Source organism: Podarcis cretensis, assembly GCF_951804945.1.
Source record: "Podarcis cretensis genome assembly, chromosome: 9".
NCBI classification, from domain to species: Eukaryota; Metazoa; Chordata; class Lepidosauria; order Squamata; family Lacertidae; genus Podarcis; species Podarcis cretensis.
Window position 1 is genome coordinate 50,471,586 of NC_137178.1, and position 26,508 is coordinate 50,498,093.

The following is a 26,508-nucleotide window of genomic DNA, read 5'->3' on the forward strand; positions in this document are numbered from 1 at the left end:
AACACAATCTCCATTTGCACAGCACTGATTAGACAGAACCCATGCCTTGTCTCATAACCAGACCTTTCTGCATGCAACCATCTCTGGATGGGACTGTTTTGTTTTCAGTAGTATCCATAAAGCAGAAATAAGATGGATTGGGTCTCTTTTGGAAAGTTCAGTCTTCAGTTTGATCCAGTTGCTTCATCTCATCTTTGCTGGGTAATGGGTCATTGATCTTATCTGGCATGATAGAAAAGTGTAAATTCTAAATATATCTCTGCAGTTGAGCAGAAACCACTGAGGGAAACAAGGGCCATTGCTTTATGAGAATATAAAAAATAAACAGACAGTAAGGAAAATGTTATGAGAGAGATTGACCAACTATAATAGGATCAGACACCTTCACTTTAAAACAACTCCCAAGTGCATGAACAAATGTCAGGGGGAGAGAACATCTGTATTAAGGCCCACAAAGTAGTAATAATATGCTCATAAATCAAAATTCTGTGAGCCATAACACCTAAGGGAGAAAGCAGACATGGACGTACCCCACGTCTGTGTGCTCGGATTGGTGCTTTTTAATTTGTTTGTAAATTATCCAGGAGTGAAGCCAGTTTGCTGAGAACATCAAATTGTTCAGGGTTCTAAAAACAAAAGGGGATTATGAGCAGCTGCAAAAGCATCTCCCCAAACTGGATGAATGGGCATAGTGGAAGGCTGTATGCTTCGGCAAAATGGGCCAGAATGAGCCAGCAAAACTGCCTACTACATTAACTTTTCAGACAATGTGGAGGGGCTAGTTACTAGGTGCCCCTCCACATTGTCTGTATGCAACTAAATCCTGGTACCATTTCTTACAGGTGATAAGTAGTGATGGGATTTTTCTTGTTCTGGAATATACACACACCCAGAGTAGCCCACAAGACAAGGCTGCTGCAAGATGGACTGGTTGCTAATCAGCACCACAGAGAGCTCCTAGAGAGTACCCTAACTTTTTTCGACAAGGACTGGAAATGAACTTTTGAGCCCTTGACTGCATACATTTAAATCATATAACCCACTTCACTTTTAATGTATGGCGTGTACACAGGCTCCATCTACCTCAATGCCATTATCTCCTAGACTCCACTCCCTTGTGGAAAAGTAGAGACTGGCACTTCTGTGTTTCATGGCTTTCTGCCTTTCATAATGTGGGGTCCTCGGATCTAGGGGAAGGTGTGTGTGACAGCCCTGGATCCAGTTTGATGAGGCCTGGTCTTATGGTATGTGGTTCAGTGAGCACTAGAATCAGGCTTAAAGCCAGGAACCACAGTCTATAACTTGGTGTGCTAGCTATTGCTGAACCCCAGGGTCATGGTGTCTGTCTTCTTCAAAGTCCACTCCAAATCATCCACACCCCACCCCTGAAAAATGACCGGTTCTGTTTTTTTGGAAAGGAAGAAAGGAGGCTAGGCAACTTTTTTAAAAAAAAACCCGAGACATTTATCTTGATTTCTTTTCCTACAAAGGTATTCCTTTAAAAAAGCCAGTTCAGTGCTTCTAACCTCATAACCCACCCACCCCTATGATACGAACAATAGCTGCAATCATGATTGCTATCATTATTCCTCCAAGCTCTATCAGTAATCTAACATAATGCTTAGCTAACACACTGGTCAAAAGGTTAGCCGTAAAGAAATATAAGAAGCTTTGGGTATTAATTATTCATCAGTCCAAACAAAAGGGAAGTTGCAGCGAGTCTTAAGAACCTACACAGTGAAGTACAGCTATAAATCAAGTTCTATTAACAATTATCCCAATGTATTTTCTCCCTTGGACTATTACGTTTCCCACACCATCACCCCGCCCCCTGGTCTTTTAAAACCAATTGAAAATTACAATAATGTCAATACTGTCAGTTGTGCACAACCCACATACAATGCCTTGTCCATCAAAGGTATGATTTTTAAATAAATTATTAATAAGTGCACTTGGCTGTTCTATTGTTCCTTTCATCTGTGGCTTGTAAAGTGCCTTTCAATCATGAGTCTTACACCACTGGAGCACCTTGAAGACCAGGCTACCTGCTGCAGCAGCCTTTTATTAGGCATTGTAAATATGGCACACACACAGCACACCCCAGGTAATGGGGTGGGGAGAGAAAGTATAAATAAAATGCTTAAAGCAGAGGCAGGCAGTATATGCCCTACAGGCCACGTCTGGTTTCTTTAAATCTCATTCTAGCCCTCTGTAAATCTCTCCCCAGTGCTCCTGCATCATGGAAGCTTAGTACCTTATGGAAGCCTAATAAATGCGTACAAAAGAGCTACCCACCCTGGTAGGTTGGGTACCACAAGTGAGCTTATTTGAGGCCTAAAGTAGACCCAGACCCCTTTATTGACTTCAGTCAAACTTCCCTTGCCATATATTATCCGCCAAGATAGATCCAGCAGATAGCGAAGACTTCTTTAGGTGGAGCTTTTGAAGCTCCCTTGACGGAGGCAGTTGTGCATCCAGTTGCAAGCCTGCCTTGTGAGGGCAAGGTTTTGAGATGTGTACTGGCTCCTCAATGACATGGATTATCTAGATCACATGGGGAGGGGACCTGTGGCCCTTTGGATGTTATTGGACTTAAATTCCCATCATCTCCAATTCACAAGTGGTGAGAGATGGCACAGGTTGTAGTCCAACAACATCTAGAAAGCTATAGGTTTTCCTTCTCTAATCTAGATTCATTTCAATCAAACTTCCGACCTGCGTTTGAAATTGAAACCATCCTGGTCACCCAGCTGGATGCCCTGTGCAAGGAGCACAGTCTATTATACTTCTATACATCTCAGCAATTGACAATATAATCATTTCTGGTACCATCAATTTGGGCATCCTGTCTAGGTTGAGTTCTGGGATACCACACTCAAAGTGATCATTTTAACTTTTAACCCTTAAATACCAAGATAGCTTTGGAATGAGGTTCTTGACGTACTACCTTCTGCCATATGAACCTTCCTAAGAACTGATTTCCTACTCTAGTGTTCTCATAGTCAGAGGAGAGGTGGGGAATGCCTGAGAAAATGTAAAGGGATTCAGAGGACTGCATTCTGTTTGTGTGCCCAAAAAGGAGCCAATGGGCCATAGAACGCCCAAAATGGCATCCCAGACGGATTACCTGTATATGATGTGCATCATATGAGGATCCTTAATCCAGGATAGACCCTGATGAAGTGAGCAGTCAGCAATCAGCTGATTCAATATGTATACCCAAGGCCTACGGCAAAACATATTGACATCTGTATTCAATAAAGTTGTGGTCATTTTGATCATAATATATTGTCATGTTGTTTGTATTGTTTTCTGTACCCCCTTCCCAGCAGCCTGGGCTCACAAAAACAATTTTATTCATTCGGGATTTCAACCGATTCTGTGCTAATGCACCAAAATTTTTCTGTTCTCAAGTGTACCATTTCTGTGTTACACATTTTTGTTCCAGTTTTAATCTGCAGCTTTCATTTTTTTATTGTTGTTGATTATTTGTTGTTAAACTGATGTTTTTATTTTATCATTAGACACTGGAAATGGGTCTAAATATTTAAAATAAAGTTCTGTATTTATAAAACCAAATTTGCATTGAAGCAGGTATCTACCAATTGAGGAATGGAAACCCACAATGATTAAGTGATTAACAGCACAGCTCTATCCATGTCTACTCAGAAGTAAGTCCCACTTCTGGGACTTTAATGAGGATTAATTCTAGGTGACTACAGGCAGCCTAATATTACAATCCTTTACACTCTTATCTGGGAATAAGTCCTATTGAATTCAGTGGGTCTTACTTCTGGGTAGACATGCATGTAGGTGTTTTGTCCTAAATTGAATAGGATGTGCTTGGCAAGTTGAAAGCATATCACTTGGCTCCTTATTCCAATGAATGTTTTCCCTCATTTTGAAACATATTAAACATGTAGCAGACTTCTCACCTCACCTGGTTGCATGGAAAAATTAGGTCACTCACTGCTCTATGCGTAATTAGAAGTCACCCTTTTAGTCATCCCTTTATGAAAATACTATTCAAGGTCTGTTTACTTCTAGCCTTTTTTGTTTAAGCTGCATTACCTTCCTTCATTGCACATTGATTTATAATACACCCATCAGCCTAGCAGATTAGTGCAAATTAAATTTCACACTAACCTGCCTAAGACTGTGAGGGCTCCATTAGGCTTTAGGTGGCTCAGATAATTATAATAAAATATTTCCATGTTAATCACATAAATGTATGAATATAGTGGTGTCATTCTGTGAGCAGTATTAGGGACATTTAATAAATATAGCTCAGTGGGCATTGGTAAAGATGAAATGGTGTACTACTATACCATTTGGAACAAATGAAAATGGGAAGGGTCTTCCCAGATTTCATCCAGCACCAGCAATAGCACTGTCTCACAAGGAAATAGTCTGCCTTCAACAGCATTATTAACTATTTGGCCCTTTCACCTACTCCCATTAAATTGTTGATTTCTCTTTCACAATCTTTCTCCTCCTTATTCCTCAGTATCTATTGTACTTAGACTGCAATCCATAAACTGCTTGCTCTCAAATACTTCTTCAGTAGTCACATATTGTTAAATGGGATGTCACAGTGACTGGTCTGAAGAAGTGGCTTTTTACTGATTGTAGACTGAGGCTGTCTTTTTTCCTTCTGCATGGAACACACCAAATGTTCCACTAGCTCATGAACACACACCTCCTCGGTTGTTTTCACCATTGCAGAATCATTTTGCTTACCAAGACAAAAAAAAAGGAGAAACCCCTTAGAAAAAAACACAGCTCAGAGATCATCTATATAGCAGGCATCATCATCAAATGCTTTGCAAAATCAGCTACTATTTGGATATGCATATTGAGCACAAAGCTGCATTTCCAAGGTATACAGGGATGCACAAAGCAGAACAATACTGAAGGGCAAGGTTAATAACTTGAACTTCCACAAATGGAGTACTGTAAAGAAACTTTAAAATTGATATATATTTGGACATCACAATCCTAAAGCTATGCAAAGCTGCTGGGATGTAGGATTGCATGAGTTAGCATTATTACAACAGCATGCTGCATGAGGTAAGTAAGGAATGTCTGTCCTATTACGCTTTGTGCTATTTCAAATAATATACCAAAAGTTTATAATGAAATGACCACACCAGCTATGCATGTTTGCAGTGATGCAGATGATATTTCAGCTATCAGTTGTTACACGAATGGCATTGCTCCTTGTGCTGCTTATTTTGCTCATTTAAAAGAAAATACAATAAATGAAAGAGACAGAAGCAGCTCTCCTGAATTGCGCTTGTGATTATGAAACTAGGAGTGGCCCTGCTATGCAACAGTGAAGCAACCTGCTTCAGATGTTACCATGATAGGAGTGTAGATGAAAATAAGAACTGGTGTCTGAATGGTGCAGTAAGATTATTATTATTTTAATGGTATTAGCCTTGAAGGTGGGAAGGTGTATGATCTTGTGAGAGGATAAGAAACTGAAATGTGAGCTCATATTCCTGTTAAGAATTTATCAAAGATTTAGCTTTTAGTAATAAATAATGGTTGGGTTTTTTCCTTCTATGTACAGTAAAGGTTCTACTGCTGGAGCCAGTGCAACGAGAGGTGATTCATAGTGCAACATCAATATCAATAATATGTATATTCTGCTAAAGGCCAGGCCACTAGTCAAAATGAGATATTATATGACACTTTCTTCTTGTACATATAATAAAAAGTCCCTACTTTATTTCTCCAACACCTTTAATGTAATTTGTTATAGCTTTTCTGCAATCACTACAGCTGCTGTATAAGCATTATCTATTACAAGATTAACCTACTCAGCTAGAACTGAATGCATATGCTGATATATTAATGAGATTTAGATAGCTTTTTTTTGCCCAATGTAGAAAAGTAGGTTAAAATGGGCAAATCATACATGTGGACCAGATTAAAAATATAGATACATTTTCTTAAATTAAGTCAAACAAATAGGTGACTTAAAGTGGAATCCTATATATACAGTATACTCTCATTATTAAGCCCTATTGAGTTTGATGGAGACTTACTCCCAGGTATATAGCTTAGGGTGATTAACCTTTATTCTCTTAACAACTGCATGCTGACAGTGGGACTGAAACCATTCCACCCACCTCTCCTGCCGACCCATTAGTTTTTGCTCTGTGCCACCCTTTCCCCTGTTTTTCTGCTATCCTCTAGCTATTTTTCACCTCCTTTTCACCCTCATGAAATTAAGACAAGGTCTGTACTGGGGTGCAAGTCTCCCACCCCTGGAATATACAAAAGTGTAACCTTTACAACACAGGGCAATCAGCTTTTACTCCTTCAGCAAATAGTGTTAGCACTAATTTTCTTTGTGATTCAAGGACCCGCCACCCGCTTGAGGATAAGAAAGACACATGGACACAGTATATTACGTTAATGGGCTAAAAAAGCCCACAACTTTATTGATTACAGCATGTGAGGGGTATTGGCTTAGGCATTGGATAAAACAACAGAGCATGACTCCAGCCCCTCAGGGAGGGGTGAGTCTATCAAGTGTTAACCACCAGTGGAAGGAGCCTGTTGATGCAAATACAACTGAAAGATCCCCCTGATGTCACCGGGGGTCGTGCCATGGCCCTAGCCACCAGCAAGGGTGTCAGACAGGATCCACGGCCACCGGATTCCTTTACCAGAATACCCATAAAATGGAGGGGTAGGTGATGGCCACACCCTGCCCTCCAACACACAACCATATTCCAATGCCTAACCGCCAGAGTATACAAAAGTGTAACCTTTACAACACAGGGCAGTCAGCATTTACTCCTTCAGCTAATAGTGTTAGCACTAATTTTCTTTAGCATCTCTGCCAAAACTCTGCTATATATTTTTCTCCCTAGATTCTTCTACAAGCTCCACTTACATTCAGTACAAACACATTACTTTCCTGAATACTTATTGAACTGTTGTGAGCCTTTAGTTCTGTCTCCTCATTCACAACAAAGAAGAAAGACGAAACACAAAATATCTAACATATTTGGCTTGCATGGAAAGTCTTCAGCAAAGACCCTCATAATTATGAGAGTTACAACCAAAAAAGGCCTTCCTCCATCCCCTAACACAGTGGTTTTCAACCAGTGCGCCATGGCACCCTAGGATGACTTGAATGGTGTCAGGGGTGTTGCAAGTGAAACCAGCCTCCATCCTTTCCTCCCTCTTGTGTCTCTGCCTCTAGAGGCTTTGCAGCTGTTTGTTGCAGTGGCCCGAGTTACAAGCTCTCCAGGTGACTGGTACCTCTGGGCTAGCCAGGGAATGCTGGTTTCCAGGAGCTGGGGTCACCTTGGAGTAAGCAAGCAAGTGGGTGATGACTCCCAAGGAGAGGAGAGGGAAGAGGATGCTGAAGGAACCCTCCACAAGCGAGGGTGTCCAAAAAGGTGAGGGACTGATGGTTTGGCAGGCAAGGGGTGACATAACTGAGCTCCTGAGACTCAGAGTTTGTTTCCACACTAGAGAAACACAGAAATAATGTAGTTGGTCAAGGGAGCTGTAGACTCAAAAAGGCTGAAAACCTCTCTCCTAACACACTGTCACTGAAGGAAGCTAGAGAAGAACTTTAGCTGTCTATCTTTAATAAGAACCAGAAACCAACAGGAAATTCCTGATTACATTCAGATATGACCATGTCCATGGTCACCTAGCAAAAAGATTATATAATACACACATTATTTAACACCTACCTACATATATATCACATACAGATCTTACGTTTTGTATGATGGAGACTCTGAGCAGGGTTTTCCCAGAAGGTCTAAATTGTAGGGTGGCGCTCCTTACAGGAGAGGTGTTTTCTCTTATAACAAGGATTGTGATGCAATGGGACATTTATGCACTGAAGGCTGCAACCATAACCACACTTGTTAGGGATGAACCCCCCCCCCTTCCTTTCCAGTCAACTTTCTGTAGGATTGGACTGTTAGTTAATTATGTTTTGGCACCCAGGGGAGTAAATTGTGTTTTTAAGCGTATATTTGAAAACCTTCCATTCTACTTCACTGTGATCTATTTGCAGACACCATTTCCTCAAGGAATCTATAAACTGAATACATGCAATGTTTTATGCTGTGACTCTCACAGACAACGGAGTTGCTTATCATTTTGAGTTACCGTTGAACATTAAAACATTATTTATCTTTTTGTTGCTGTTGAGGAAAATCAATGTGAATGCAGTGCCACAGTCCTATTTTTATAAGTGCAGAAGTACCATGGAAGCTCCTTAGTGCTACATAAATATAATTATGAAAGGTGGAGTTTTCAGTTTTTCTTTCATTTTACCCACTAAAGGCTGCCTTTGTACAGTTCTTTCTAGATTCAGTGAGGTGCAATATGGGTATTTATTATTCAGTTAGAAGAATGTTAAGAAAGGAAAATATTTCCCACTTTTCAGGGTACCACAAACAGTAGTTTAAGGTAGTTAGGGAGAGAGGGGGAGGTTGTTGCAGAAAATCATTTTAGCCTGAATTTCTTATACCCATGCAGCCCTGAGCCTGCAATTTCACTGTGTGAAGAGATGCTCTGTGTCTCTGGGCTGTAACTCAATGGAGAACTCAAATTCAGGTTGCAGTTTCTGCCAAAATCTTTAAATGCTCGGATCAGAGCAATATGTAGGCAAAACATAGTTCAAAGGCACAGCAGGTGCTATGTATGTCTATGCAAGCAAATATGTTGAAATTAATAATAATAATAATAATAATAATAATAATACCTCTCCCATCAGGCCGGGCCTCCCCAGACACTCTGGGCAGCTTCCAACAGAATATTAAAAACACAATAAAACATCAAACATTAAAAGCTTCCCTAAACAGGGCTGCCTTCAGATGTCTTCTAAATGTCAGATAGTTGTTTATTTCCTTGACATCTGATGGGAGGGTGTTCCACAGGGCAGATACCACTACCGAGAAGGCTCTTTGCCTGGTTCCCTATAACCTCGCTTCTCGCAGGAAGGGAACTGCCAGAAGGCCCTCAGTGCAGGACCTCAGTGGCCGGGCTGAACGATGGGGGTGGACATGCTCCTTTAGGTATACTGAAACCCTTCAACCCTGTTATAAGGGAAAGGGATGTGCACAACTTATCACAGCGGGTGGTTCCAGTTCTTATACTGGGCAAGCAACTTAGCACTTCTCCCAGATGGGTTCACCAGTCCCATCTCTGTGCTGGTGTCTCCTTGAGCTGCCTCCTCAGAGGTGGGCGGGACAGACAGGGTAACAACCCCACAACTGAAGAAGTGGAACTGCACGTGGTTTCTGTTACTCTGGAGGTAGAGTTAGTGGCACAATAGGCAAAATGGATGAGCCAGAACCAGCCTCCAACAGCTCTGGAGACCAAGGCAGAGCTGTAGGGACTCATGGGGTGATGGAATTCTTTGGGAGGAAGGGCAACATATAAAATTTAATAAATAAATAAAATAAACTCATTTTCACCTCTCACTTTCATGGCTCAGCTCTTGATCACTGGCCAATGCCACCCTGGTAAAAGAAACCTGGTGAAGGCACGTGGGATTTTCTGGTGGGATTTGTTCAGAACTATGCAGAAGCATAATTTAAATTAACCTTTTGACCAGTATTTCCAATGTATTTAAGAATCTGGCTAACGTAGTAACTTTTCATTGGCATGTAGTGCCAGCACACATTGCTGGGTTTTTCCACCATCTACGTGTTGTCATGGATCTAAGGCTCATCAATACTCCTTCAATAAATTTTATTCAGATTCTGATAATGCAATTAGCTGAGGTTTAAGCAAAAAAAACCAAGTTGCTCTGTTCAACAAGAGATAAATGTCAAGGCTTGTGTAGAGTTGCTTGGCAACAGAAAGCTTGTGTATGAGGGTAGTTCTTATGTGTCCAAGAGTTCCACATCGTTGCCATAACTATATTGTCTCAGTCTGCAGTTAGAAAAGCAAGGCTGTGAAAGGCAGGAGCAGTTAAAAGCTAGATGAGCACCTCATGTCTGCCAAGAGAAGCATAGAAGCACAAAAATGTTGTGGTAAAACTGCAATGTTTTATTGCATTATACATATCACAAAAACAACAGCAACTGCTCACTATTGGTTATTAAAGGTAACTTACATAAAATGCAATAAAACAATGTAGTTAAGATAGACAATGAACAATCAAAACCAGAATCCTTTCAGCAGCAAAACTAGTGATTCAGAGATGCCCATACACGCACACATCAAGTCAGCCCTGGAAGTCCTCCAAAATAGGAAGATATTGGAGCCTTTCTGGAATGCCACAAGGGCAGAGTTAGTCATTTGACCTTCTTAGGGAAGTTGTAGTAGTAGAATTATTGCTCCTAGCTATTGATGAATATGACTTCATATAACTCAATGACTTCATTCTGAACATGGGCAGATAAAACCATATTTAAATCAATGGGTCACTATCACTTGGGGCAACCCAAGCAGAATGGAATGGACAATATCTAAAAGCTGCTGAAGGACGTAACAGAATAAACACAGAGATGTTTCACATCTATGGAAACATTTATAATCTGGGCCATTAACACTGCCTAAGTCAGTGTTGCAAGAGCAAAAGCAGGGATCATTCTGTTAATAATCTAAGGGTTAATTCTATTGACAGTCAGCTAATGAAGAGGGAGATGAAGATGTTGCCTAGCAACCAGCCAGCGTGACATGAACCTTGCTGAGGTAACTTGAACTCTCATGGGCTATGTTGTTGACTCCATGCTTTCAACAGGTCCTATAAGAAAGACAAACTCCCCAGTGTTTATTTCTGCTAATATTTTATACTGTCTTGTTCAGTTTCCCTCAGTAAAGCATTGTCAGTTTCTTTTCTCTGTAGACTCTGTCTGTGTTATTCACATCACCATGCTAACATTCAAAGCTCATATTGAAATGATTCTAGGTTGACTGTGTCATCAAAAAAATCATTGAGGTTGTTCAACCTGCATGGTACCTATAAATATCACACCTTGGAAGGCAAGATATGAGAAAGAAAGAAAGACATCTACTCCCTCATTCAGTGCTAAAGTCTCAGACAGAATAATTATGCCAAATATTCATTGAAAACCTGATATGTTGGATATCCTTTCCCTCTACCTCACCAGCCAAAAAGATCCTCAAACAAATGTTTTCTGCTGCAGGAGGGAGGGGTTCTGAACTATAGTAGTTAACTTTTGGTATGTATGTGTAAAACTGCTGATTGCTATCTAAAATTTTCAATCCAATGTCCTGCTTTTCTGTGATAACTGAGCACATGGAAAACTGGATGAGGGAAATACATTGCATAGAACACTCTGGAAAATGCCGACTATAATTTAAAAAACTGTTTTGCTTCTTTCCATCAGGCTTTGTCCATGCATGTGCAACAGGTATATGGAGTTATGCATGACTAGTTGTGCTTGCTATGTCAGAGAATGTGTGTTTTAATTCACATCAGAATGCCTATCAAAACATGCATCCATCAAGAGGAACGAAATCCTGGCATAAATCTACACTTGGATGAGCATCTAAGCTACTATTTTTCTACCTAACTTGTACAACAGGTACTGATTATTTATACCCCCTGATGCTTAGTGACCTGGACAGAATCAGACATGTGAAAAGCTTGTAGCAATTGTACCAGTGGAAAAAGATCCATGTTGAATATTGAACCTAGAAGAATACAGTGGCATTCATGCTTCAATCACCCCTGCTTCCTTAATTAGTACTTTTAGTGAACGTGCCTCATGGTGGCAGAACTAATAACAGAATGAATATTTGGTTTTTTAAAATGTTTTCATATGCTATGGTAACTTACAGTGTTCTTTTTCATTCTCATATCTTGCCATGCAAATATGGTATGGAAAAGTTGACATTAATGCGTACAGGGAAAAATGATAAATTGGGCCAGTCTTACTACTCACTCATACAATGACAATCTCACATTTCATGCAAGTGTTTTTTCCCCTTGGAAAGAAAATGAAGAATTATTGTTTGGAAACAAAGAGGTAAGGTGCCATTGAATAAAAGCTTACAAAGACCAAGCTGTCAGGTGATACCTGCAGTCAGCAGCATGACTATTTGACTTGAACATGGGGCCAAAGAGCACCAGGGAACACTAACTCATCCGAACATCATTCGTGGTCTTCGGGACATAATTGTTTTTGTTGGTTACTGTGTATTTTTGTGTCTTTATATTGTAAACCACTCCGTGATCCGCGGATGAGGTGTGGTAGATAAATTTTATAAATAATAATAATTAGGCAAAGGGATATTTTAGCCACTCTTGGCCAATCTTTGTGCAGCTCATCTAGCCCCACAGAGCTACTCCTTTTCCTGCTGCCCAGCTGTTAACTGAGCAGGGCCAGTGTTCTTTACTGGGTCACAGCCATGGGAAAAGTTAGAACTTCTATGCCTCATCAATCCTACTTTAGATAAGATTGCTATTAGTAGCGTGCGGACAGTGATTTGTCAAGTATCATGATTACAAGGTTGTGCAGACCAGTAATCCCAGTGAAATGCATGTGTGTTTGCTGAATATGTGCGTGTTCATGGCCTTGACCATCACTGACCACAACCACTGACATGTAGTCCTCAACCACATACCCTCCAACATTTCTCCAATGAAAATAATGATAATAATAACCCACCCATCTGACCGGGTTGTCCCAACCACTCTGGGTGAATTCCAACACATATAAAAACATAATAAAACATTAAACATTTTTTTAAAAAACTTCCTTATATAGATGTCTAAAGGTTGTATAGTTACTTATCTCCTTGACTCAGAGCTCACATAACTCCATACCCTTCAACATTTCTCCATAGGTCCATCCTAAGGAGAAGCAGAACATTCTGGGAGCAAATCAGAAACTGGCTTCTGTAAATCCAGAACCGTCCCTGGCAAATATAGGGACACCTGGAGGGTCTTCAACCATACACCCACCACTACATATAACCCTAGAGGGCAAAAATCTGTGCACCCATTTTTGAGCATTAAAAATCAGTTCCTTTTCAGATCTTTAAAAGTTGCAATTTTTCCCTATGATTACTATGTACATTTAAACAAGTATTTGTTTATGTTTTGTTTTTTTAAAAAACCTAAAATGTTGTTGTATAAGGGAAGCCCCTTATACATTCAATGATTACTGCTGCTTCTGAACTACCTGCAAATGTGACCTTTTAACTCTTGCCTGGGCAACAGGCCAGCTCTGTTCTTGTAACTCTCAATAATGACTCAGGGTTGCTGCTGCTCAATTTGCCTTCTTACTCTAGGCCTGACTGCCTCTTTCCCTCCAGCAACTCTGATTCTCCTGCACCAACTGAGTGCAACTGAGACCTTTGCCTCATCCAGCAGAAAGCCTGATTCCACTACCAAACTTCATAGAAGTAAAAATTTGATGCACAAGTAAGTCTATTTTTGGCAAAGTGCTCTGCATACCCAATATATTCCAAGCCAATATCCCTTGCAGAGTGAAAGGTCTTTTCTGAGTTCACAAAGATCACAGCAAAATCTTTACTGGGTTTAAGAGTAATGTATTTCATGCCAGATATTTCAAGAAAACCATTCCTGAGGGCAGAGCAACACACTGAAACCTGCTTGTTTTTCTTTCTCCTTTCATCAAGAGAATCCGCAACTGGAGGCAGGGATCAATTTTGGCTGTAGTATCAATAAGACATTAATTGATAAGCATGCAAGGTCAGATATAAATAATGCCTCTCTTAAATATCCACATAGACCTGCCATCCATTTAGAAGAGCATGATATTCTATTTACAATCAGCAGATTCTCATTGTGTAGTTCCTACCACAGCATTTAAACTGCAGACGAGGAGCTGTTTCTCTGAATGAATTCCCAGCATGCACATGCACACGCACACTGTCCCTGCACATTTAAAACTAGCATTGTCAGGGAAGCAGTCTAGGCTAGATTTTCCCTGGTGTTCTAATTTTCTATTGGTGGAATTCAATGTAGTACTAAGGAGATCAGGGGGAAGAGAGGAAGGGAATAGCCCCATAGAGCAGGTGACTATCCTTGCCCTCACTTCTGCTAGCAGGACAAGTTAATTGAATCCATCCCTGTATGTTGGAAGGGTTTGGGGATGCACTCGAAACATATGTGTCATGAGTCCTGAGGAATCATCCTGGAAGGACTGGTCAGATGAAGGTGAGAGGTGGGAAGATCTGCAATGAAGCCATCCCCACTCCACTCCTTTATAACAAGAGTCCAGGTTGGATCCACATCTCAGCTTGGTTAGACATTCTATGTGCCTGCTATAGCAGTGACCCTTGCCTAGTTTATGCACCATACTGATCTGATTAAAGCTAGTAGCAGAAAACAAGATTTGAGTCCTTCATCTAGAAAGAGCCAGGGCAACATGCATCCTTGCCAGCAGACTGATGTGATCCAGTCCTCTTACATAGAGGAGTCTGCTGGAGCCAGCCCAATATATTTCATTGCTTGAGGCAAAGGACCAGATACAAGTGCTCATCCAACCTCCCTTTACTCACTCAGTTCTACATACGGGAGCTGCTCAGACTGGTAATTGAACCTTACTTCAACACTGGGGACTGGACAGTGCTGTGAGTCCCTCAACTGCGACTGGTTTAGGGCTGGAAGGGACTGTTACTGTCAGATGAGTCAGAGGAGAGCACAGAGCACTCCACTGGCAGGGGGTGGGCTGAGAGGGAGGATGTTACCCCTACTCTGTTGCATTTAGAAGCCAGGGAAGGGAGGAAGCATGAGTGGCTCCGTCAAGCTGCTTACACAGAGCAGAAGATTCCCTAGCAACAGGGGAAGATGTCGACCAGCCAGGAGGGGAGACTGGACAGCTGGAGGAGGCTGGACAGCTAGTGCACACCTCCAAACACACCAATCTCATTGGGAAAGAGAGAGCTATTTTGAGTGTACCACGTCTTCCGTCCGAAGCTGATGGGAGGGACATGACCAGTTGCTAAGGCAACTTCACAACTTTAGTCTCTTCTGGGACCCACTGATATCATTCTTCAACTCTTAGTTGCACCATTTGCTATCTGTGCTCTTAGTCTGACCAAAATCACTGGAAGCATTGATTAAAGCTTTCTTTTTTACACACACATAGGAGCCTCTGACATTGCTTCTGAGATGGAAGCCAGGACCCATGTAACTGAGGGCACTAACTAGCTTTGTGGGGTGTAGGGCAGGTCACATGGAACATACAACTCCAACACTTCCCTGCCACTCCCAAGGGATGCAACTAGGGTGGTGTCCCGTGCCCAGGCCACCTGATTCAAGGGGGTGTCAAATCATGATTAATGTTAAATGTTTGCATACTGTAATAGACCTATATATATTATTTACAAAAATAAAATGTATTTATTCTAATAATGTATTAGGTGACACTATTGATAAGGGACTGCATGAAAAAATATGTGTAAAATTACTGATAGAATAATTATGATTTTTTAAATGTTTCTCCTTTACGTACTATTGCACATAATAATGTAATGTAATTTAAATAAATATGTTTGGGTTTTTTATCATGTTATTACAACTGTTGTTAATTTTTTATGTCACTACATACATGGTTGACTATGGGATGCATTTCATGTTGTTGGTCCTGGGTGCCAAAATAGCCTCTTCCAACCCTGCTAGCTCCCTGTCTCCTAGCATTTTCTGCCTGGTGTGGCTGCTTCACACTGCCTAATGGTAGGCCCAGCAATGAATCTTCTGTATGTGTGTTTTGGCTGAGAAAAGAATAATAATAATAAATCTACTTGGATGTACTAATTAGCTCTCTCTTTCTATGGACTCAGCCAGATGCTCAAATTGTGGTTCATGAGCTCCCTTCAAGTGGGCCATGGAAAGGTTGAAAAAAAGTCAAGAATATTTGTATTTGTTTCTGCATTTGATTAGTTTGCTTTCTGACTCTCGTGGTTGGCCCAGTTTTGACCAGAACTGGGTTATCAAACTAGCCAACAAGACTTGGAGCTGGGACCCATGATTTTATAATAAACTGCTAGTTCACTGTAGTCATATTTCCCTTAAAAATGTACTTATGTTCTGTCTTAGGACCTATGATTTTATAATACAATGCTGATTTTGATGATGATGCCAGAGATGAAGAAAATAAACACTGTTAAAACATGAGCTTTGATTTGTTAAACTATTGCTACTACTACTACTACGTGGTTCACTGAAATCCTTGGAAACATTTTAGTGGAAGTACATGGTACATGATACAATACATTTATGCCAGAAAAGGACCGGCTTCAGTTCGCATTCTCAGATTTTCCTGTGCCTAACTAGGTAACTACTGTGTTACAGTTTATCTTGTGCCCATCCAATTATGCTTAGTTTAGATGTGAATAAATGGTTATTGACCAAATCAATAGCCTTAGCAATGCTATACTACATGTATAATGGCTGTAAAAAAACAAAAACGGTTGTTTCTTTAGCCGCAAGAGAAGAATGGCTAGGCTAAATATCGAACTAAATTTGCCTCATTAGGTTATATTCAGATTAAAAGTGGATAGGAAAGGAAGTCCGTTTTTTAAAAAATGACTTCTAGTTCCTCCCTCTTTGTTGTTGTTGTTTAGTCGTTTAGTCGTGTCCGACTCTTTGTGACCCCATGGACCAGAGAACGCCAGGCACTCCTGTCCTCCACTGCCCCCCACAGCTTGGTCAGACTCATGCTGGTAACCTCGAAAACACTATCCAACCATCTCGTCCTCTGTCGCCCCCTTCTCCTTGTGCCCTCCATCTTTCCCAACATCAGGGTCTTCTCCAGGGAGTCTTCTCTTCTCATGAGGTGGCCAAAGTACTGGAGCCTCAGCTTCACAATCTGTCCTTCCAGTGAGCACTCAGGGCTGATTTCCTTCAGAATGGAGAGGTTTGATCTTCTTGCAGTCCATGGGACTCTCAAGAGTCTCCTCCAGCACCATAATTCAAAAGCATCAATTCTTCGGCGATCAGCCTTCTTTATGGTCCAGCTCTCACTTCCATACATCACTACTGGGAAAACCATAGCTTTAACTATACGGACCTTTGTTGGCAAGGTGATGTCTCTACTTCTCAAGATGCTGTCTAGGCCTGTCATTGCCCTTCTCCCAAGAAGCAGGCGTCTTTTAATTTCGTGGCTGCTGTCACCATCTGCAGTGATCATGGAGCCCAAGAAAGTAAAATCTCTCACTGCCTCCATTTCTTCCCCTTCTATTTGCCAGGAGGTGATGGGACCAGTAGCCATGATCTTCGTTTTCTTGATGTTGAGCTTCAGACCATATTTTGCACTCTCCTCTTTCACCCTCAATAAAAGGTTCTTTAATTCCTCCTCACTTTCTGCCATCAAGGTTGTGTCATCTGCATATCTGAGGTTGTTGATATTTCTTCCCGCAATCTTAATTCCGGCTAGGGATTCATCCAGCCCAGCCTTTCGCATGATGAATTCTGCATATAAGTTAAATAAGCAGGGAGACAAAATGCAGCCTTGTCGTACTCCTTTCCCAATTTTGAACCAGTCAGTTGTTCCATATCCAGTTCTAACTGTAGCTTCTTGTCCCACATAGAGATTTCTCAGGAGACAGATGAGGTGATCAGGCACTCCCATTTCTTTAAGAACTTGCCATAGTTTGCCATGGTCGACACAGTCAAAGGCTTTTGCATAGTCAATGAAGCAGAAGTAAATGTCTTTCTGGAACTCTCTAGCTTTCTCCATAATCCAGCGCATGTTTGCAATTTGGTCTCTGGTTCCTCTGCCTCTTCTAAATCCAGCTTGCACTTCTGGGAGTTCTCGGTCCACATACTGCTTGAGCCTTCCTTGTAGAATTTTAAGCATAACCTTGCTAGCGTGAGAAATTAGTGCAATTGTGCGATAGTTGGAGCATTCTTTGGCACTGCCCTTCTTTGGGATTGGGATGTAGACTGATCTTCTCCAATCTTCTGGCCACTGCTGAGTTTTCCAAACTTGCTGGCATATTGAGTGTAGCACCTTAACAGCATCATCTTTTAAAATTTTAAATAGTTCAGCTGGAATACCATCACTTCCACTGGCCTTGTTATTTGCAGTGCTTTCTAAGGCCCATTTGACTTCACTCTCCAGGATGTCTGGCTCAAGGTCAGCAACCACACTACCTGGGGTATATGAGACATCTGTTTCTTTCTGGTATAATTCCTCTGTGTATTCTTGCCACCTCTTCTTGATGTCTTCTGCTTCTGTTAGGTCCTTTCCACTTTTGTCCATTATTATGGAAATCTTTGTACGAAATGTTCCTTTCATATCTCCAATTTTCTTGAACAGATCTCTGGTTCTTCCCATTCTATTGCTTTCCTCTATTTCTTTGCATTGCTTGTTTAAGAAGGTCTTCTTGTCTCTCCTTGCTATTCTTTGGAAATCTGCATTCAATTTCCTGTATGTTTCACGATCTCCCTTGCATTTTGCCTGCCTTCTCTCCCCCGCTATTTGTAAGGCCTCATTGGACAGCCACTTTGCTTTCTTGCATTTCCTTTTCATTGGGATGGTTTTCGTTGCTGCCTCCTGTATAATGTTACGAGCCTCCATCCATAGTTCTTCAGGCACTCTGTCCACCAAATCTAAATCCTTAAACCTGTTCCTCACTTCCACTGTGTATTCATAAGGGATTTGACTTAGATTGTATCTTACCGACCCAGTGGTTTTTCCTACTTTCTTCAGTTTAAGCTTGAATTTTGCTATAAGAAGCTGATGATCTGAGCCACAGTCAGCTCCAGGTCTTGTTTTTGCTGACTGTATAGAGCTTCTCCATCTTTGGCTGCAGAGAATATAATCAATCTGATTTCGATGCTGCCCATCTGGTGATGTCCACGTGTAGAGTCGTCTCTTGTGTTGTTGGAAAAGCGTGTTTGTGATGACCAGCTTGTTCTCTTGACAGAACTCTATTAGCCTTTGCCCTGCTTCGTTTTGATCTCCAAGGCCAAACTTGCCAGTTGTTCCTTTTATCTCTTGACTCCCTACTTTAGCATTCCAATCCCCTATAATGAGAAGAACATCCTTCTTTGGTGTCACTTCTATAAGGTGTTGTAAGTCTTCATAGAATTGGTCAATTTCAGTTTCTTCAGCACCAGTAGTTGGTGCATAAACTTGGATTACTGTGATGTTAATCGAGATCATTCTATCATTTTTGAGATTGCATCCCAGTACAGCTTTTGCCACTCTTTTGTTGACTATGAGGGCCACTCCATTTCTTTTACGGGTTTCTTGCCCACAGTAGTAGATATGATGGTCATCCGAACTGAATTCACCCATTCCCGTCCATTTTAGTTCACTGATGCCCAGGATGTCAATATTTATTCTTGCCATCTCATTTTTGACCACCTCCAACTTACCCATGTTCATGGTTCTTACATTCCAGGTTCCTATGCAATATTTTTCTTTACAGCATTGGACTTTCCTTTCGCTTCCAGGCATATCCGCAACTGAGCGTCCTTTCGGCTTTGGCCCAGCCGCTTCATCAGCTCTGGATCTACTTGTACTTGCCCTCCGCTCTTCCCCAGTAGCATGTTGGACGCCTTCCGACCTGAGGGGCTCATCTTCCAGCATCATAACTTTTATATGCCTGTTGTCTTTGTCCATGGAGTTTTCTTGCCAGGGTTACTGGAGTGGCTTGCCGGTTCCTCCTCCAGGTGGATCACATTTGGTCAAAACTCTCCACTATGACCTGTTCATCTTGGGTGCCCTGCTCGGCATAGTTCATAGCTTCTCTGAGTTCTTCAAGCCCCTTCGCCACGGCAAGGCAGTGATCCATGAAGGGGAGTTCCTCCCTCTATCTCAGATTAATTAGAATTTATCAGTAAAGGTACTTATTAAACATCACAATTAGGTTTTATAGCAAGCATATTAAAGTTTATGAAGAAACTGAGCAGCTGTTCGTTTCAATTTGCAATATATGAAGACTTAAATTTGCTTTTGTCGTCAAAGTAAGAAAATGAAATGAAGCCATGTATATACTATTTTCTCATATAAGGAGCTCCTCGACTACAATATTTGTATATCATATTGTCAGAGCTGCCCCTAGGTCCCAGCTCACAGAGGACCAACGCCAGGCTGTCGTTATGTACAAAAGTCTTTGTTGAGGTTCAGTTTCCATTTCAAAGCCGCAGCGCGTAGCTCTACGTCTTAAACCCTAGACCGGCGAAGTCCCGTCTGAATCTCCTCCCCTCTGACACCAGTTTAAGATCCTAGCCCTGCTCCACCTTTTCCACTGCTCTCTTCTCCTCTGGGTCCTCCTGCCCGCTGGGGCATTCCCCTTTCTGGACTCCTCTGACGCTGAGTCGCTTAGCTCCTCCCCCTGCCTCCGGCGGGCTTTAGGACCCGGTTCCCAATCCTCATTCTCTGCTGTCCCACGCTCCTGTACATTTGAACTTGCCTCTCGCGCCAACCCAGTGACCTTCCTCCTGACCGTTACACTACTTCTGTCACTGCTTCCCTCTTCCGGGATACTGGCCGGATCTGACCTCCTCTCCGTTGTCTGACTCTCCGATGGAGGCGTGGTCAGCCCTGACTCCTCTCCTCTCCCTGCTGGGGGAGACGCTACTCCCGATACCTGTGACTCTTCCCCCCCACTATTCTCTGGTGGGGAAGCTGGTCCTGATTTCCAACTGCTGCTCTGGGAGTCCCCGCTGGCCCCTTGCTTCTGGGGTGTCCCCCTTGGGACCCCCCTTGCCCTGGCCACCGGCGCCCCCTTCTGTGAATCTTCCGATTCGCTGGAGAGGCTCATGAAATCTCTCGGGCCACTGTCATCTTCTCCTACGCTGCCCTCAGATTCTTCCCCTTCGCTCTCCATCTCCCCTCTTCCCTGTGCTTCTGCTCCTGAACCCCTGACACATATGAATTCCTATTATTGTTAATTTATATCCATATGTCACACTACAGTCTTATTCTGTATGTAGTAGTTCTAATGTTAGCATCAGGCTTTAAAGATTAACCAATCATACGAAATTGTTGATTCCACATAATCTACAGCATATCTGGGAAATGAGGCACATACAGTACCTGGCAAAACAGAAGACTGGAAATATAGCTGAAGAAATAGGGTGCTATTCTAACTGTCATTGACATTGCAGACTCTGCAGTCTGGTTGATTTGATACCATTGGCCCTTAGCTTTCCTCTTGCCTGAAGGCATCAATCTCACCGTGATGGAACAGAATTTGGTGACCATACTAGGAAGCCAAAAAGAAGCAGACATCTTTCAGTTATCACATTGTCCTTTTATTTTATTCCTCAGAATTTTTCAGTGTTTAGAATGCCTTAAGTATCTCTCTCTCTCTCTCTCTCTTTTGCACACACACACACACACACACACACACATAATTGACTTTGGTTTGGAATCTGAGATTCTTAAACCAACTACAACACCAGGGATTTTTATATCCAGGTTCAACTAGATTGACTTACTGAAGCAACAAGCAATCACTGAGGACAGTCTAATTGTAAAATACAGTGGCAAGTTTCCCATTTTGTTTTGAGTTTTCCATTGAGGTAAACTCATTGTTTTATGCATTTGAAGGCTAGGGTTATGGCAACTGGGGTGGAGATTAAACTTCTCCTTCTACTTTTCTTTACTCCTGCACCCCTCAATTTGCTGCAGAGGGTACCTCAACTGTCTGGAGAAGATTTGGGGGCATGGGAGAGGGCTACAGGGGGAGAAGAGGAAGGGGAAATCCTGTGTGTGCAAGCAGAAGTCTGTTGTGCAATATGACATCACTGGACGATACCCACAGGGACTTCCATTTTAGGACAATGCAGGGTTCTTTTTTCATATTCTCAATGTGAAATAAGGCCAGAGAATTCCTAAAGCGCTTTCCATTAGTACTGTTCAAGCACTGTAATTTGGTCAAGCTAATGCTGATTTAATAGAAAATGAGATTATTTACAGATAGTTCTGAAATGTGGGCATGAGTGCAGATGTGCTGCTGTTGAGGAAAGGGGAGATTTGTCCATTTGCTATCAGATGTTTTAGAACGTTCATCTGATTTATTTATTTATTGCATAATTGATTGTTTTTTTTAAAGAATACATTTCATGAAGTCCAACTTAAGAACCTAGGCACTCTACATTTTGTAGTACATAACTGCTTTTTAAAAATAAAATAAAAACCCTCTAACCCCGGGCAATGGGTTAGAATACAGGAGTTACAAAAGAGCACCTTCAACAGAGCCATAAACAGGCACTTAGAACTCTGAAAGATCATATCATTTCCTAGTGGACAGAGTGCTTAACTCCATTAGTGCCACAGTCTGATTAAATCACACCACATCACATTTTAAAAGCGTTTCAGCCAATTAAGTCAGCCCCACAGTGCTCAATTCATCTCTGCTTTTTCGAAGGCCATAAAGATGTTGGAAACAAATTTATGATCTGGCCTATAAGTGAGATGACTTATTATAATACAGCTACGGTTAAAGCAGTTTTGTGAAAATAAGAAGGGATGGGAAATATTGTCTCAAATCAAACTTCGGTATGGGGCTTTTTAAATTATTTTTTGTATTTGTAAGTAACAGCCACTGATTCAGAAAATCTTTAATTGCACTTTTCAGAGGGTTTTTCTCAGTGCAGCAAGAAATCAGAGAGCCGAGAAAATCAACTAGCTGGAACAGAGTGAGGAGTGGGAAAAAATAAGCTAAATTCATTTTCAACCACCTGACCCCCATCACGAAAATTTCTCCTTGTAACATTAATAGATCACCTCACTGGTAATACCACCAAGTAGCAGAGGAATGGATAAATATGATCTCTGATGTAAAATCCATCTAGATCCATCTTGCTAGCACATTTCAAAAAGCATTTCAGATGATTAGGTTGTTCCATTCATTCCTACATATCTGGCACTGCACAGATGCTAAGAAAGGTACCAGGGAGAGTGCTGAAGGCTTTTAGCAATATCTGTATGATTCATCACATGCACCTATGCAGCACAAAGTGTGCTATTTATCATCACATCCTTGACTGAAATGAAATATAGGGTCACTTACATTCAGCCCATGTCCAACCCAAAAAACAGCAGAGGGATGGAAGGGATTTAAAAACTGGCAATTGGAAATGTAAACTGTGTAAAATGAAGAAATCAGTGTGTACATGAAACAAATACGTCTAACATATGTGAACTTTGGTTACATATTTGAAACATAGCTCCTGACTCATGTGAAGAGATTATTTCAACCAATCACAAATATTCCTGAAATAGCAGCAACGAAATTCTGAGATTCTCTCACATCCATCTTTCCATATGCACCTCTTCATGTTCTCTCCATAATTTTCTCGTTTGCTTCTTGTATCAACACAAGCCCTGCTATTAGTTTTGGATCATCCACCAAGAACCGGTGGTGGTCCCCTTGGTCTTTTGATATTATAGAGTCTCCATATTAACATTACAGTTTATTCCATCGGACTGAACTGTCTATTGTCACATTTCCTGCATACGTCCATTTTAACTTTACGGCCTTTGGCACTACAGCCATACCTTTCTACATTTGTCATATACAATTATCAGTTTTTATATCTTTTAATGATATTCCCGCAGTATGGACAGAGACCTCTGTGTGAGCAAGAGTAGACGAGAGCCTGCTCTGCTTTTTCTTCTTCGGGGAAGAAATAGTGCACATGACAAAGATCATAACGGGGGCTAGCTCCATAGTAGAGAGATTTCAATACCACCTCCAGCTGACTGTATGAATGGGAGGCCAAGAAACAAGGATTTTGCCCCGTGTCTTTTGTATAAAGTGAATAGAAACCTCTGGTGCCCTTTTGACTCAGCAGGTGTCTCCGCTAATGGAAGATGAGGAGAAGCACCTCTAGCTGATTTCACTCTCCCTGCAACTACCAGGAGTTCCTGAAAACTGGCTCCAGACAGTTTGGAGCACCCTACACAAGGTGGTATGGAAGGGGCTGCAGGGGGAAATGCAAATTGGCCCAAATCTCCTGCCCTCCCCTTCTGTTAGCAGAGGCATCTGCTGAATCCAAATCCTTTTTTGAGCATGAGGACTATTTGGATTTTAACAATAATTAAGAGCAGTACATTTCCTGGCTTTGCTTTAACTTGGTAATTAGCTGGGTTACTTGATGGGTGCTGTCAAGTCGTGGCCTGAAATCAAAAGAGCAAAGTGGCTTCCTGGAGCAAATTGAACTAACTTAGCAAAACAATAAATATGTGTATTGACAGGCAATGAGACGCTCCATCCATTGTGGGGAAAGCAAAACTTTTCCATCCTGAACTCCGAGGATAAAAATTCTGGCCTGAAAAGAAGTAGGAAACACACACACAGAGTACATTCCATTAAAAAAAAAATTCCCCCTTAATCTAGATTTTCAAGATAGCCTTCAAAAGAGAACTATAAAACAAATATAAAACAGATTGGAAACATCACAAACAAAAGCAATTCTCATATCAACAGTAAAAAATACAAAAAGCATTTGATATAAAAGCAGTTAAAATCCTGGGCAATCTTTTTTTTAAAAAAATGTCTAAAATTTGGGTCTCCGGGCAACCCAGTCACTTGGCAGCTTATAAATAATAGTAATTATTATTAAGAAAGCCTACAAAGCAGCAGGAATATTTAGAGAAGGACCTCCGGTGCCAGACTTAACAAACAGGTAGTTTCCTTTCTTGAAAAGAAAAGGAAGAAAAGCTAACATTTTCAATGAATATATCTCCTTCACAGACACCTCTGTGATGATGATGATAATGATGATGATAATGATGACATTAAAATATCCTGTTCTTCTTCAATAAAAGAGGGGAAATGGAGACCATATTGTATCAAAGGTCTCTTTTTTGGAGATGCCCTTGATTAGTCGCCGATGGTATGTGAGGCATTCTGATAGAACAATACTCCATATATTATTAACCCAACCCAAATATTATTAGCCCAAGTACATTCCATTTGAAATGCTTAGTTTTTTCAGTTTAGATTTTCTTTAAAAGGTCTCTCTTTTTTTGTACACTAAAAGTTATTGTGTTTCAGCAGTGGAGAGAAACCACATCATCATGTTATCAGCTCTGCTGCAGAACTCGTCATATCTAGGCATAATAGCTAATACATAAATAACACATTTACTTTCTAGCCACAACCAAAGCTACAAAATTTCAAGGCAAAGGCCTGCTTTATCCTAGTTAGGGTGGGCAAGGCTTGAACAGGTTAATATTCTTATCCTGAACATTTTTACTCAGTAATGCGCCTGGTGAAGTAGACTTTTTCCCTGCGAAAGGTTGCAGCCATAGCTGTTGGTCTTTAAGGCATCACAAAGCTCTTGATTGTTTCTATCAAGAAATAAGTATGAAATAATTGGACCTTGTGCATTAGTATTCTCATTTGTCATTGTTGCTGTCATATATATAAGCCTTTAAAAAGATCTTACTTGAGGAACACAAGTTGCACAATATACCACTGTAGTGTCTGAAGGTGCTTGGGTTCCTCTATTAGAATTATGAATTATAAAACTACTCAGCAGTTTTACCAGTTCTGTGGATTTTCAGTGATGGAGAATGCTAGATTTGGACTACACTTTTCAGCCATCTGTCCTCTTCCTTTCTTTTCAATGACTCTTGCACTCATTTTGTAAGTCATCAAAGACACTTTGGGGTAAAAAGCATTATCAACCTTCCAGGACATTTCACATTGACTAAAGGAGAAAGAGATTTGTCTTTTTTATTGTTGATGGAGATGTTGCCATCACAGATCCTTAACACTTCCTTAGAATGGATTTGTAGCTTTTGGTAAATTCCATTTAAAGAATAGACTGAAGCTGTTTATTTGTGTAACTACATAATTCTATACATTAGGTTGTATCCAAAGCTACTTCTAGACCCATTGAAAGTAATGGATATAAGTAACTGAGGTCCATAAGTTCCAATGAATCTAGTCTGAGTAGGATGAAGTTTGGAAACAATCTATTACTTTTAATAATTATGTTTGTAATAAATCTACATACATGCATAACACTATTTCTTATTAGAAAAGAGCAGAACAGCTAACACAGACCAATAACCAGATCTGTAGAGCCTCCTTTGCTTCTATACTACTCAACCATTAAGTGGTCAAAGACCATTCACTAATCACTTCTAGCAAAATAGATACTCCATGTATTTTGGGGGCAAAGAAAAAGCAGAAACTTACCTGTTAATTCAACATAATTAAAAATAGCTTCTCATCTTAGTCCCCATGGCCTCATAACAGCCACCTCACCAAGCTGTTCCTTCACTGATTGACAGTGTCATTCACAGTCAACAGCTAGATGTACTTTTCCATTTTCCCATAAACATCTATGTGCCAAAATAAAATCACATACCAGCATGCATCTCACTGATGGCCTCACACTTTGACTTGAGCTGTCCTGAAGTGACAGGGGTAAGAGCACATACTGTTCTTGAGACCCTTCATGCAGGCATGTTCTGTCAGTCAATTCCAAAATAACATTCCGAATGGTCGTTACCTCCACAATTTCATATTCAGCAAACTGTGGCACTGACCCCATTTTTTTTAGCTTTTCATTTATCTCTGGTGTGGTTAGCAAAG

General features: G+C 41.0%; 1 long non-coding RNA gene across 1 annotated transcript in view; it reads right to left on the reverse strand.

Moving 5' to 3' along the window:
- Positions 1-26,186, reverse strand: part of LOC307224574 — a 44,926-nt gene extending 18,740 nt beyond the window's left edge. The window contains exon 1 of the long non-coding RNA XR_013842677.1: positions 26,110-26,186. This is a non-coding gene — a long non-coding RNA (uncharacterized lncRNA). The remainder of the gene's footprint in view (positions 1-26,109) is intronic.
- Positions 26,187-26,508: the final 322 nt, after the last annotated feature.